We start from the raw sequence: 16,725 nt of genomic DNA, 5'->3' as shown, positions 1-16,725 counted from the left end.
TGAAACTTGGGCTACCGAACCTATTTAAAGACCTTTATTTATTGTGTCTATTCAGGCGACCGAACCACAGGTTAGCCACCCGAACCTCGTCGAGTTAAAATTATTTTAACTATGGTAAAATCGGGTTAAGTTGGGTTAATTGTGTTTTAACTATTTGAAACTTTTCTAATAATTCCCAATAAGTCCCAAATGATTATAATTTTACCCTTGCCTATAAATATAGGCTCATTTGCAAAGATTAGCAAATAATTAGCAATTTTTATTAGCCAAATTCTTTCTTTTGAAAATACTCTCTTTATCCAAATACTCTCAAATTTCCATTCCCTTGATACATTATGAGATTATGAGAGCATATTTAGAGTGCTTGTGATTGCTAGACTTAGCTAGACACTCCCATTTGTGTGTTTGATTGTGATATTATTTTTTTGGGAGTTTAGCTTTGGTTTATCTCACAGATTTTCGTATTATAAATCTTGTGTTGGGGTAAACTAGTAGGCTTAGGATATTTGCATTTTTATTGCAAGTGTCCAATAGGTTTGATTTTTATTGTGCAAAGATATTTTCAATAAACAAAAAATTTTCAAACTAGTAGTATGCTTATTTCATTGAAGAAAATCTTCTTGAACTAGTTTGAATATCTTATTGATATCTTTAGAATATTGATTTGCTACTGAACTGTGCTTTGCTTAAATTCCAAGCTATCGCTTGTATTGAACACTTTTGAGTATTTCAATGATTATACCATATTGAGTGTTGATAGCACAACTATTTGCATCATTGAGCTTACACTATATCCATATCATTTATGTGTATATGACTACGCGTATTGGGTACATATCTGCTTTACATGAAAGTATAATCACTATACCAGTTGATTGAGAAAATACTGTTGTATTCCAGGTGTGGTCTGAGGGAGTGGTAATCCAGCTCGGTAGGGATTGTGTGTAATGGTTGAGGTTAGTCCTATGCTAATTGACCTGGTTATTTAGGTGTCATTCCACCCTTTTAAGTGATCATTATAGTGGTAATCCTTGTGCTCATTAGCCAAGGCAGGGATGTAGACAATTTGCTGAATCTCGATAACACTTATGCTTGTCAATTCTCTTTACTGCTTTCTGGTGCGTACTTAGTTGGTTAAATTGCATTATTTAATTTCTGTTACATATTACAATTGATTTATTTTATTTGCACTAGATTGACTTTAGGGTTGTGAATATACTGCTATTAGGATACCGACCTAGGGCATTATGTTTTAAAATACCAATTCACCCCCCTCTTGAGATCATGGTAAAGCTAAAAATGATCATGATCATCCTGAACCCATGGATACTAGGGATATATCTATCATATAACTCTAATACCTAAGCATCCGAAAGCATAAAATTACGTACTTGCCATAAAACATCAGAAACCATGCGAGAGTTCTCCAAAATCTGTCATATACATATACGTACATCCCAATAAGACAAAAAATGAACCTGAGGGTCATAACCCACAAAAATCCATCTCACCCTAGCTCATCTGCTTACCCTACAGATAAGGTAGCTTAGTTCACTTCTACTATTGCGGGCTCTATCTGCCCTCTGATTACGCGCCGAAACTGCGTAATTGGACGTTTAACCCGAGTTTTATGGTTTATATTTTTAATTAAATATCTAAAATTATCCAATATTTTAATAAAGTGCCAAAATCATCATTCTTGAACTTTATTGCACTATTTATGAAGTTTTGGTAATTTTTTGTCGCAGGAAAATTCCCGGGAATCAAAACCAACACCTATTCTTATTTTGTACATAACTTTTCCATCCAAGTTTCGATCGAGACGATTCAAATTTTTTAAGAAAGAGGAAAGGATTATCTACAACTTTTGTGTTTTGAGTTTTGTGAGATACGGGCTCCAAAAGAGTCAAATTTGTGATGAACAGAGAATGAAAAAAATGAAAAAATATAGCAATTCGGGTTTCCTATTCGGGTCTAGGGCTTTCCCCCCCTATCTTATTTAACCCTTCTCTTTCTCTTCCTGCGTAGGCAGCCCCCATGGCTTCCCATTCTCCTATTCTCCTTCTTCTTCTTCTTCTTCTTCTTCTTCTTCTTTAGTTTGTTTTTTTTGTTCTTTTCAATTCTACTTCTCTCCCCTTGTCTCTCTTCCTTCCCTTTGTCTTTCCTCCCTCACTCTCCCCCTTTCCTCTGTTTCTCTTGGCCTCCTCTGCCCTCTTGTAGTACAGCCAGCCTCCTCCACCATCTTCAGCAGTCCCTAAGCACAGCAGCAACTTCTCCAGCACAGAAGCAACTTCACGGCTCTGTGGATTTGTTTCTCTCTCTCTCTTTCTCTCTCTTTTCCTTTCTTTCTTTCTTTTATTTACTTTTCTTTGAATCTTGGAATATTGAAGAAATTTTAGTTTTTTTTTTATGTTATTGGAGCTTTCTTTCTTTTTGTTTAAGTTGAGTAATGTTGAGTATCTCATTATTGTTAAATTAATCTCTTTGTTTATCTAATTGATAGTTATTTTAATTTAGCATTTTTAATTAAATTCAGATATTTTTTTTGTCGAAATTCGATTTAGTTAGGGTCTATGATTAGTAAAGGTTGTGTTTTTATTGTGTTCCGTTATTGTTTACGTTTTTTAAATCTCCGTTGAATTCATGTTTGCATTTAAATTGTGAGTCTTGATTTGATCTCTTAATTGTGCTAAAGGTTCAATTTTTAGTAGGTTCGGTTTTTTTTTAGTATGTGTCTAGTTAGTTTCCATTGTGTGTTTTTAATTCCATGTTCTAGGTTGCCATTTTTAATTAATGCGTGTCCCAATGTTTCCTTGAGTAGATTAGAGTTTCCGTTTTTGCTCTCAATTTCATTGCATGCTAGGTTTAGAGTTTTGTTTGTTTCATGTTTAAATTGTGATTGTGGTTGCGTATTTTTAATTCCATGTTTAAGGTTTCCATTTTTAGTTAGTATGCTCTAGTGTTTCCTTAAGTAGATTAGGGTTTTTATTATGGTTATTTAATTTCGTGCGTGCTAGTTTTAGGACTTTAATTTGTGTTTTCATTTAAGTTTCCATAATCATGAAAACCCGAATCTGAACTGAGTTTAGTGCATTTTTGTTTTCAATTGGACGAACGTAAAATTTGAAATTAAAACGCATTCCCTGAGGAGACGATCTAGCCCTTGGGCTTAATATTACACGATAGAACTCCTATACTTGGGATAGCTTTCGAGCTGCTCATTTTTCGAGTGAGTCACCCTCCTACCTAGATATCCTCAAATGTTTGTAATGCTGGGGTGAGACACCTCTCAGTAAGGGAGATAGACTGATATTAGTGTGTGGCAACATGAGTACTTTTTGTGATATACATATGAATAGTATATATTTCATAACTGGTAAAAACAGTCGTATCATATCTGAATAAACATAATTTATCATATCATAGCTTAACACACCAAATTTCTATACTGAAAAATCATCCTATATAACCATATCATACTTGAATTATTACTTAGAATAGATTGTTAGTTAGTTGTCGTCATGTTTTACCCTCCACATGAAAGGGTTGTGTTGCCCAAAGGCGGGACTTAGCAATGGTTGGCCGACCATGCTAACTCAAAAGTAAGTTTGCAAGTATGATGGGCCTGTTCCACTTGTGCCGAACTACCAAGGGAACTATGACACTCCCAGAAAGCCACATCGATTGCCATCTCCCACATTCTACATAAGATGTGTGGTAGCACTAACATATTCATAATCGAGAACATATAGCCACGGTACCTTGCTTCATAAAACTGAACTAGGCTATCCAGGTTCTGATAACATATAATACATTCCATAATAAAACATAGCTATTTCGTATTTTAGAATAATATTTGACATAAACACATTTCATGATTTCTTACATATCATACACAATCACGACATCAATGCCGGCATAACTCATAACGTAATTTTTACGATATTTACGTCGGCATATTTCATAACATAAGAATCACAACATTTACGCCGACATATTTCATAACATAAGAATCACGACATTTGCGCCGGCATGTTTCATAACATAGTAAACATAAATTCTTACACTATTTAACATAATATTAAAACCATAGTTCCTATATTGTTTTTAGGGTTTTCTTTAAAACTGCTGTAACATGCTTATCTTGGAAAACTCATAATATTTCAATACAGTATAATTTTCATAGAAACTTTGTACTCATGCCACACAAACGTAGTTAGTCGTATAAAGTCATAATTAATTCTAAAATTATATTTCCATATAAAATGTGTTAAAAAAATCATTTCCCTGTTCCACAGCAGTACTTGCAAACATAATTCTATATAATATATATTTCTCTGAAAATAAATGCTGTTTAATTCATAATAATTTAATGAAAAATACCGACTTAATTTATCCCCTTACCTAACTTACTGAGAAGCGCACAAAATGCTTCAAACTTACACCCATGTGTTTCCCAGTTCAACACCCTAAAATAACATTTTTTCTAATAAAACTTTAGTATTATTCTACCTAAAACATTTCCCTTATTCCACAATCACCAAATAACTTATAAAGCCTAAAATAACGAACTTAACTAGATTTTGGGATGGTGCCCAAGTTGGACTAACCAACAAATTTGAAGAGAATATTCCCAAGAGTAGCATGGTAGCTTCCGATCATCGAACCGGTGAGAATTGAAGCCGAAAATGAAGAAATAAGGAGGGGAAGATGATTTTAGAGAGAGAATGAGAGAGATTTTCTGCACGAAAATATCGCTGAAATCCTGAGGTTGGCTTATTTATAAAAGGCAGATTAGTCGACGTGGCGCATCACCTCATCGACAAGTCTGTGAAGGTTATTTGCCAACACTTATTCCTCGTCGATGAGTTTCAGGCTCCGAAATTAGCCCTCTTGGTAATGTCTCACCGACGAGACACGCGTCCCCATTGGTGAGTCCAAAAAGCTTGCTCGTCGACGAGCACTCTGGCCTCGTCGACGACACCTTACTAAAACCCTTTTTTGAAAAATCCTTTTCTCTTCTTTCTTTTAATATTTAATTTATATATTTCTTTAGGTTTCTACATTCTCCCCTCCTTATAAATTTTCGTCCTAAAAATTTACTATCTATATTGAATACCATCCTTTGAGGAAAATGGGCTACTTATTTTGTTACTTACCCTCATTTGTGGTGGAGGAATACCGTGGTTACATTCAGGATTTTAGGAGATTACAAATACATAAAAGAAAAGAAAATTTCCCCCAAACCAAAATACTTCCTACTAATAGAAAATTATTACATATACTAACTAACCTGCATAAAAAAAAAACTTAACATACATACCTGCATCTTCCCTGATTACCAGCGGTTCTAACTAAATAAGTGCGGGGATTTCTGTCATATTTCTTCCTTAAGATCCCATAAAGCTTCTTCCACTACATGATTCCTCCACAATACTTTTACTAATGAAATTCTATTATTACAAAATTCTTGTTCCTTCCTGTCCAAGATCTGCACCGGTGTCTTCTCATTAACCAGTGATTCTTTGAGTTCTATCCCTACATAACTGACAATGTGGGAGGGATTTGGGACATATTTATTCAGTATAGAAACATGAAACACATCATGTGTTGTGGATAAAATTGGTGGTAAGGCTAGTCGGTATGAAACTGACCCCACTCTCTCAAGTATCTTGAAAGGGTCAATAAATATAGGGCTCAGCTTACCCTTCCTCCCAAACCTTACAGTACTTTTTCAATGGATTTATTTTAAAAAATACATGGTCTCCTACTTCGAATTCCAATATTCGGCAGAGATTATGTGCATAGCTTTTTTGCCTTCTTTGAGCTACACTGATTCTTTCTTTAATAAGCCGGACTTTATTGTATACCTGCTGTACTATTTCTAGTCCCAAAACTTCCTCTCACCAACCTTATCTTAGTATAGAGGATAACAACATCTCCTACCATATAATGCCTCATAAAGTGCCATGCCGATGCTGGTCTGATAGTTTTTATTGTATGCAAACTCTATCAGCGGCTAATACTAGGTCCAACTACCCCCAAAATCCACCACACATGTCCATATCATATCTTCTAATATCTGAATCATCCTATCTGACTGCCCATTTGTTTGAGGATGAAATGTCATGTTGAATGACAATTGAGACCCCAGAGCCACCTGCCAGCTCCTCTAAAACTATAACATGAAACGTGGGTCCCGTTTTTATACTATAGACACCGACACACCATATGATCATACTATTTTTTTAATATATACTTTTTCCAGTATATCCATGGAGTAGTTGATCTTGATAGGGATGAAGTGATTGATCTTCGCCAATCAATCTACGACCACCCAAATAGCATTCTGCCCCTGTCGTACTGGCTGTAAACTCGTCACAAAGTTCATAGAAATGTGATCCCATTTCCACTCTAGGATCTAAAGTGGCTATAGCTATCCCACCAGCCTTTGGTGCTTAACTTTAACCTACTGGCACGTCAATCACTACTGCACAATCTCAACAATCTCTCTCTTCATACTGCTCCAATAGAATTACTTTCGCAGATCCCTGTACATTTTACTACTGCTTGGATGAACCGTGTATAAGGATTTGCGAGCCTCCTCAAGGATCGTCCTTATGATATCCATATCTCTAGGCACACACAGTCTAGTATAGAACCTCAGAACTTTGTCATCAGAAATAATGAACTCCTCTCCTTGTCCATCCTGCACCATCTCTATCAACTCCGTCAACTCTACGTCATTCTTTTGGGATGCTTTAATCTTTTCATGTAGTGTAGGTTGCACCAACAAGTTGGCAATAAATGCATGGTGATCACTCTCTACTAAATCCACACCAAGCCTTTCCAAGTCCATCTGGATTGGATGTTGAACTACTGCTTCTCACTGTGCTGTTTCCCCTGATTTTTGACTCAAAGCATCGACCCTCGCATTAGCTTGACCTGGATGGTACCTGATAGTACAATCATAATCCTTGATGAGATTTAACCATCTTCTCTACCACATGTTCAATTCCTTTTGCATGAAGAAGTACTTTAAACTTTTATGATCTGAAAATATTTTCACATCTCTCTCCGTATAGATAATGCCTCCAAATCTTTAGTGCGTTAACAAGTGGAGCCAATTCTAGATCATGAGTGAGATAATTCTTTTATTATTCTTTCAATTGTTTAGAGGCATGTGATTTACTCTACCCTACTGCATCAATACACATCGGAGCCCCCTCAAAGACGCATCACAGTAGATCACGTAACCATCAGCTTCTGATGGAATGGTCAATACTAGTGTTGTGACGAGTCTCTACTTCAATTTCTAGAAGTTCTGCTCACAACTTTCATCCCATTCAAACCTGGCAATCTTTTGGATCAGTTGTGTCAGAGGCCCTAGTAATGTGGAAAATTATTTTACAAATCGTTGGCAATAACTTGCTAGTCCTAAGAAACTCCTGACTTCCTCTACGTTTCTCAGCTTGACCCAATTCACAACTACCTCTATCTTGCTAGGATCTACAGGAATTCCATCCCCTGATATAACATGCCCCAAAAATGGCATATAATTTATTTTCCCTGAGCATGTCAAGAACGAGCCTTAACTGCATCTCATGCTCCTCAAAACTCCTCGAGTAGACTAGTATCTCATCAATGAAAACCACAACGATCTAGTCTAAATATTGGTGAAAGATTCTATTTATCAAATCCATGAATATAGTAGGAGAATTTGTCAGACCAAATGTCATAACTAGAAATTCATAATGCCCACACCTAGTCCTAAAAGCTGTCTTTGATATGTCTTCTACTTTAGCTTTCACCTGGTGATAACCTGATCGGAGGTCGATCTTGGAATAGACCCATGTACCCTGAAGTTGATCAAATAAATCATCTATATGAGGTAGAGGATACCTGTAATGACTCGAAGAATAATGATATTTAAATAATAGAGAAAGGGGTAAATGAGAATATAAAAAGGCAGTAGCAGACTTTGTCGACGAACGCAAAGCGTTCGTCGATGACGTGGTGTTTTAGGCTCATCGACAAGAAAATACAAAGAGGATGTTTTTGGAAAATCTGAATTTCATCGATGAGGGGGAGAGTTCGTTGACAAGAAGCCTTCTTGACCTCATCGGCGAGGTGACGTGGCTCGTCGATGAAGCCCATAGTATAAATAGCCTAAAACTCATATTTTTATGCAAAAAATCAGCAAAAATTCTCTCTCTCTCTCTCTCTCCCCTCCACGGTTTCTCTCTCTTCTTTCTTCAATTCAAGCCTTGTTTCTCGCTGAATCAATAATTTGAGGCCACCACGATGCTCCAAGTCTGCCGAAGCGGATCGTTGGTGGGGCAGAGTTGGAATTCATCCCTGTGTTAAGGTAAGACTTTTCATGCAAAATTTGGTCTTCCTATAGTTATAGGAAATGTTATTCACGGAAAAATATTGAAGTTTAGTTATGGGGTTGTCGTTTTTAGGATATTAAAGCGATTATTTTCTATTGAAATTATATTATTATTTATCAACAAATTTATTTTTAGGAAGCACGTATAATATATATATATATATATATATATATGGGAAGATTGGTAAAAATGCATATTTGGGAGAATACTGTTATTATGTTGAAATGTATATATATAAGAATGAAATGCCAGAAAATATGATTTTAGAATGGAACGTATGGTTTATTTAGCATCGTGTGGCATGAATATTATTTTACGTGAAAAGTGTTGTGTTATGGCAATTTTACGAATAAAGCATGATTTTAGAGATTATGAAATAATGCACTACATTATGGTTTTTGAAATACATGATAAATGAATTATTTATTCAGAATGATAAGTATGAAATATTCGGCGCAAGGTCGTGATTGATAGCCGGTGCAAGGCCGTGTAATATGTATATTTTCGGCACAAGGTTGTATTTATGAATGTTCGGTGCAAAGCCGCAGATATGAAAGAAACTGGTGTAAGGCCATATGTATGTATGTTATTTCAGAAAATGCTATCAATATTTTATGTAGACAAGAATATTATCATGTATTATATGTTATCAGAACCCAGATGATAGTTCAGTTCAGTTACACGAGCACAGTACTGTATCTATACAGATCAGATTGTTATGTTCAGACTTGTGCTAACTGCCCCTGCCAGTGCAGGGGGTGGGAGAAGGATAGTTGATGTAGCTTTCAGTGTAGAGTTTTAAACGTCCACCTGGTAGTCTGGACCAAGGTGTGGAAGGCCCATCATACTTAGAGACATTTTTTACTCGGTAGTGGTCGACTAGCCATTGTCGGGTCTCGCCTTTGGGCTGCACAACCTGTCATGGGGATAATACATGACATCTGCTAGCTATACATCCTAGGTAAATTTCAGTATTATCAGATATATAAGATATTTTATGAGCAATATGAATTATTAGAAATTATGGAAGTTTATGATTATTCAGATATGTTATCATGAATGTTTTCTAGAGTATGAAATGTACTGTATATGTATTATAGCATCAAATATTCATGTTGCCACACAACTGTATTTAGTTTATTTTTCCCTTACTAAGAGGTGTCCCACCCCTAACATTAAATAATTTTCAGGAAACCCAAAAAGACCAGCGGATCGAGGCCGCCGTTGAGATAGATTGTTACTACCCTGCTAGGAGGGTATGTTTTTTATCTAGGAACAGGAGATTTACGTTATGGGTTCCTAGACATGTATATAATTTTTGTATTTTTTTTGGGAGATTGTATATAAAAACAATATTTTGAGATGTAGTTGACTCTGATATTATGTATTTTATGATTTAGGGAATGTGATTTTTATTTACTGCTACTTGGGTTTTCGCTGTGAATTTACATATGTGTTCTCGTTACCCATGGGTTCGGGTTGAATTTATTATTCAATATATTTTAATATATGATAAGTTAAGCAAGTCCTTACAATACCTGTTCCTAATTGCTACTTTGTTTATTTCCTTGTAATCTATGCACATCCTCACAAACCTGTCCTTCCCCTTCACAAATAACACTGGAGCTTCTTAGGGCGATACACTAAATCTGATAAACCCTTTATTCAATAAATTGTGCAAATGATCCTTTAATTCTCCCAATTTTTCTATAGCCATTTGGTAAGCAGTTTTAGAGATCGGCACCATCCCTGGAAGTAAGTCGATAGTAAAATCTATCTCACGGTTGGGAGGCCACCCAGGTAATTCTTTTGGAAAAATGTCTAGAAACTCCTTAACTACTGATGTATTGTCAAGTTTAATTTCATTTTCTATCATCTCCTTTACATCAGTCATAAACCCCTGACATCCATCCAAAAGTAGTCTTCTCGTCTGCATGGCTAACACTATCTGAGGTGGAGATTGCATCTGTGATCCCACAAATTTGAATTCTTGCTTTCGTGGTGGTATGAAAATCACCTATTTCAAATGACAGTTGATACTAGCAGGATTAGTAGTCAGTCAGTCCATACCCAGTATTATATCAAATCCATTAAAATCTAGCACAATTAAATTAGCTGGTAATAGTCTCCCCTGAATTTCTATTGGGTAACACCTGAGCACCCTATGACACCTCACCATTGATTTTGTCGGTGTTACTATTGACAATTCAATATCTAATAATTGTGTCTCAACACCCGACAATTTAACATACCCCACAAACACAAAAGAGTGGGTGACATATGTATTAAATAAAATAATAGCTTAATATGATGAAGCAGTAAAGGTACCTATCACTACATCGTCTTTGGCCTCTGCATCTCCTGGCATCAAAGCATAAACCCTAGTTGGGGCTACATTCCTCTGCTGGCCTCCATGTGACACCTGATAACCTCCTCGGTGGGGTCTGGGAGCAAGTACGGTACTACGTGGTGTAAGGCAATCTTGTACTAAATGTCCTCGTACACCACAACGATAATTGATGTCTCTCCCTCCTCGACACTCTCCTAGGTTCCTCTTTCCACATGTCTGACAAGTTGGGTAGATCTGCATACGCTGAGTCTCATGACCTCTCGGCTCCTGCCTCTATCCATTGCCATAGTTACCTCTCCTTCACCAACCTCGGCTAGATCCCTGCTAAAAGCAAGAAGGCATGGACCTTTTCTTCTGTCTCTGCTCCTTTGCACCCATCCGCACACCGGCATCAGCCATAGCTGCTCTGTTTACCAACTCAGCAAAGTCCTACACTTTCAACACTGCTATCTGCTTACAAATTTCTTGCCTCAGACCTCTTTCAAACTGCCTGTTAGCTTTACCGTGATCCCAAAAGGGGGGTGATTTGGTATTTTTAAAATTTAATCCTTAGGTAAATATTCTAACACCCGTATGTTCACAATACTAAGGTCAATCTAGTGCAAGTAATGTAAATATACCAGAAATCAAATAAAGAAATTTAATTAATAGAACATGCATCATAAAGCAGTAAAGAAAGAGTAACACACAGAAATGTTATCAAGGTTCGGCCAATTGCCTACGTCCCCGCCTTGGCTAACAAGTACAAGGATTACCACTATAATTGCTTACTTAAACGGGTGGAGCAGCACCTAAACAAACTAGGTCAATTTGCATAGGGCTAACCTCGACCTTTACAGATAATCCTTAATAGGCTGGATTATTGCCCCTTCAGGCCACGTCTGGAAATACAATAATATTTTCTCAAAAAGATGGTACAAAAATGGTGTTTTCACCTAAAGCTAAAATGTACCCAAATACATACATTCACATACACATCAATAGCATGGATATATTGCAAGCTCAGTGATGCAAGTTTTGTTCATTCAATACTCAACACAGTATAATCAGTATGATGCTCAAGAGTATTCAACACAAGCAATATCTTGGAATCTAATCAAGATATTTCAATAACAAATCAACATTCCATGTATACAAATCAGATAATCAAACTAGCTTAAGAAAATTTTCTTCAATGTAATGTGCACAATGCCCGTTTGAAAATGTTCGCTTGTTTAAAAAATCCTTGCACACCAAAACAAAGCTATTGGACACTTGCAACAAGATGCAAAGAAAGAGTATTTGCCCACACAAGATTTATAATAGAAAAATCTGTGGGATACACCTAAGCTAAGCTTCGAAAGAAATTATCTCAAACACATAAACAAGTGGGAGTATTAGCACCGAATAGCAATCACACTTACACAACAAGAACTCTCCCGATCTCAGATTTTATCAATAGGATGCAAGTTTGAGAGTATTTGCGCAAAGGGTGAATTTTTAAGAGAGAGGAATTTTTGGTTAATCACTTTGCTAATATCCCCTTAATCTTGCAAATGAACTGATATTTATAGCCAGGGGTAAAAATATAACTGCTTGGGATATGATGGAAATAATTAAAAAAGTCCCAAATGATTAAAATGCAATTAGCCTGAATTAACCACGTTTTACCGCTGTTAAAATAATTTTAACTGGCTGGGGTTCGCGTGGCTAAACCTAAGTTTGGCCGCCCAACCAGAAATATGCTAAAAAGGTGTTCAATGTAGTTCGGTCGCTCGGATAGAGCTTTCTCAACCCGAATCAAAGTCAGTAGCATTTGTTTGTGACTTTGGGTGCTCGGTCCAATGTTTAGTGGCCTGAACTCATGTGTTCGGTCGCCCGGGGTCCTTTTTGAACTAAAATGATTAGTCGCCCAAGTTAGTGAGCTATCCCTTTCGAGGGGTTCGGGCGCCCGTTGATGGTGTGTACATTTAAGGGCCAGTCACCCAAGAGCTTGGTCAACATGTTGACTTGTCAACATTCGGGCACCCGAGGATTTATGTACTCCAAGGGTTCGGTCACCCGAGCTCTCTTTAGTTGTTTAGAATTGTTCAATTTAAGCATAGTTTCAACACACCTATATATTATATGCTATGTGTGTGAGTGATGGAACCTAGGGTCTTGCTATGGCTAATTGAGCATATGATATATCCTATTTGCATTATGTGCAGGTAAGATACATACAAACCACAACCTAAGTTACTATTACAGACCCATATTACAGACATTACATTTAGAATTATAAATTACAAGTCGTCAAGGTTTTCTTGTTTCTTCAAGTGTCCTTCATTGGGATATTTATTTAAGCCTGCACAAACACTTGACAGTCATCAAATATCAGTATTTTTCATTTTCAAAACCGGGTGGACCTATAAGGTCAACATTCTCCCCCTTTTTGATGATGAGAAATACACCATGCCAAAAAAAAAATGGGTATATCCTTAAAAGGCTCCCCTCTAACAATGTGCATCATGTATTTAACCCAATTTTTTTCCCTTTCATCTCTGCCTTCTGGCAATAGAAAAAAGGGTCATAAGCGTAAAAACTATAGGCAATGGGTAAGTGTTAGATTTATACATTATAAGTCTTGGAAAGATTTTGAAAAAGTTTGGCAGAGTTCCGTTTGTAAATCGGACTTTCCAAAATAAATCTTATATAAATCGTAACCTGTTTAGTTTATATATCCTAACAGTTTATCCACAACTACTCAAACAATCCAGTATGGTCCAATCAATCAAATATAAATTTCAATATCATCATGAAGTGGACAAAAAAGTGTAGTGCATCACAAGTGAGAATCGATATGCATAAAGTCTAATATGATCATGCTATAGATATAAGACATGTGCATACAAGCAATAATCAATATGCGCAAAGTCTTAGGCCAAAAAACATATCAACAATAATAGTTGTTGATAAGACTTGTAAATTTTACTTGAGAGCTCCCCTTAAATTTATGCAAAATGTGAAACATCTAAGAAGCCTCTCTACTGTGCATTAGGCCTAACTCACGTTTAATTTGTATAAACCTATCCTTGGGAAGTGGTTATATCCACCCACTAATCGTTAGTGCATACAAACTCAAGAGCCACATCTCCTTTTTGCACATGATCACGAAGAAAGTGGTGTCTAATCTCAATGTGTTTAGTTCATGAATGTGAGATAAGATTTTTAGAGATGTTGATTGCACTAGTATTATCACATTTAATTGGTATTGTATCATAGTGCAATCCAAAATCCATAAGTTGTTGTTTTATATAAAGAGTTTGGGCACAACAACTTCCAGCTGCAATATATTAAGCTTCGGTTGTGGATAAGGCAACTGAGTTTTGTTTTCTGGAGAACCAAGAAAAAAATGATTGTGCAAGATAATGACAAGTGCCGCTGGTACATTTTCTATCAACCTTACTACCGGCAAAGTCAGCATCAGTATAACTAACAATCTCAAAGGTAGTGTACTTAGGGTACCACAAGACTAACTCTATAGTCCCAACTAGATACCTAAGTATTCGTTTAACAACTTTTAGATGAGATTCTTTAGGGACAGGCTGAAACCTAGCACACATACACACACTAAACATAATGCCAGGCCTACTAGCAGTGAGATATAGGAGACTCCCAATCATGCCACGATACAATTTTACGTCAACACGGATCCCTTGCTCATCTTTATCAAGCTTAATGCAAGAGTTCATAGGTGTACCAAGAATTTTACAATCTTCCATATTAAATTTCTTTAGCAAGTCCCTAATATATTTAGATTGGCATACGAGAGTTCTATGTTTAGCTTGTTTAATTTGTAGCCCTAAGAAGAAACTAAGTTCACCCATCATGCTTATTTCAAATTCGCTTTGCATGCATATGGAAAACTCATTACACAACTTATCATTAGTTGTCCCAAAAATGATATCATCCACATAAATTTAAACAAGGAGCATATCATCATTTTTGGATTTGATGAAAAGTGTAGTGTCAATCTTGCCATGGGTAAACTCATTTTATAGTACAAAACCACTAAGCCTCTGATACCAAACTTTAGGAGCTTGTTTCAATCCATACAAGGCCTTAGACAAAAGGTAAACATGATCTGAGTATTTATGATTTTCAAAACCGAGTGGTTGTTCTACATATACTTCTTCATTAATAAAGCCATTTAGAAAAGTACTTTTAACATCCATTTGAAATAATTTAAAATTTTTAAAAGCAGAAAAAGCAAGTAGCATACAAATGGCTTCTATACTAGCAACAAGAGCATATGTTTCATCAAAGTCAATTCCTTCCTACTAGTTATACCATTGGGCAACTAGTCTAACTTTATTTCTAGTTACTACCCCATTCTCATCTTTCTTATTTCTATAAACCCATTTAGTTCCAATAATTGTGTGATCATTAGGCCTAGGAACTAGAGTCCACACTTTACTTCTTTCAAATTGGTTAAGTTCTCCTTGCATGGACATCACCCAAGACTCATCCTCTATGACTTCTTTAATATTTTTAGGTTTTTCTTGGGATAAGAAAGCATAATGATTCACTAGTTTTCTCAAGGAGGATCTTATGGCTACACCATGGGATGGTTCACCTATGATTTGATCTATATGATGATTTCTAATAAATTTCCAATCTCTAGGCAACTCCTTATTTTCATTTTCATTATCTTCAGATGATTTTTCATCTGCTTTAGGGTTTTCACTTGCATTTTTTTCAATAGATAATTTATCTAAACATTTTCTAATTTCAATATCATCTTCATCATCTTTCTTAGAAAATGGATTAATTTTATCAAACACAACATGAATAGATTCAATGGCATTCAATGTTCTTTTGTTGAAAACCCTATGTGCTTTACTATTTAGTGCATAACTTAGGAAAATACCTTCATTAGATTTAGAGTCAAATCTTCCTAAGTGTTCATTATTCCTAAGCATAAAGCATTTACAACCAAACACATGAAAATAGGAAATGTTAGGTTTACGGTTATTCCACAATTCATAAGGGGTTTTATTTATTGACGGTCTAAACAACACCCTATTCATAACATGGCATGCAGTATTTATGGCCTCAGCTAAAAAATATGTAGGTAAATTATGTTCATTTAACATAGTTCTGCCCATCTCTTGCAGTGACCTATTCTTTCTTTCTACCACACCGTTTTGTTGAGGTGTTCTAGGTGTAGAGAAGTTGTGTGATATGCCCTTTAAGTCACAATATTTTTATAAGTTCTCATTTTTGAATTCCGTGCCACTATCACTTCTTATATGAGTTATCTTATATCCTTTTTCATTTTGAATTCTCCTACAAAGTTTGGTGAACTGTTCACATGATTCATTTTTGTGTGCAAAAAACAATACCCATGTGAATCTAGAAAAGTCATCCACAATTACAAAGGCATATGATTTACCACCAAGACTTTGTACAAAATTAGGACCAAACAAATCTAAATGAAGCATTTCAAGTGGTCTAGTGGTAGATATGAATTTATTTTCCTTGAAACTAAATTTTGTTCGCTTACCCATTTGACATGCATCACAAATTTCATCTTTTACAAATAACATTTTAGGTAAGCCTTTTATTAGTTATTTTCTAACATGTTTAGACAACAAGTCCATGCTAGCATGTCCTAAATGCCTATGCCATAACCAACTAGCTTCATTTATAGCATAAAAACAAGTGACTTGTTGTGAGGCTAAGTTATTAAGAGAAGTAGTATACACATTTTTGTGGCGATCGGCAGTAAAAAGTACTTTGTGATCTGATTTATTCTCTACTATGCATTTGTCATTTTCAAAAGATACTTTATATCATGTCACACAACTGACTTATGCTAAGTAAATTATGTTTCAGCCCATCAACTAATAAAACATTATCAATGGTAATAGAGGAATTCTTACCAACCTTACCTACTCCGATGATGCGTCATTTTGCATTGTCGCCAAATGTCACATATCCTCCATCATTGGGAATAAT

Source organism: Malania oleifera, chromosome 6 (genome assembly GCF_029873635.1).
Source record: "Malania oleifera isolate guangnan ecotype guangnan chromosome 6, ASM2987363v1, whole genome shotgun sequence".
NCBI lineage: Eukaryota > Viridiplantae > Streptophyta > Magnoliopsida > Santalales > Ximeniaceae > Malania > Malania oleifera.
This window is presented reverse-complemented; position numbering follows the sequence as displayed.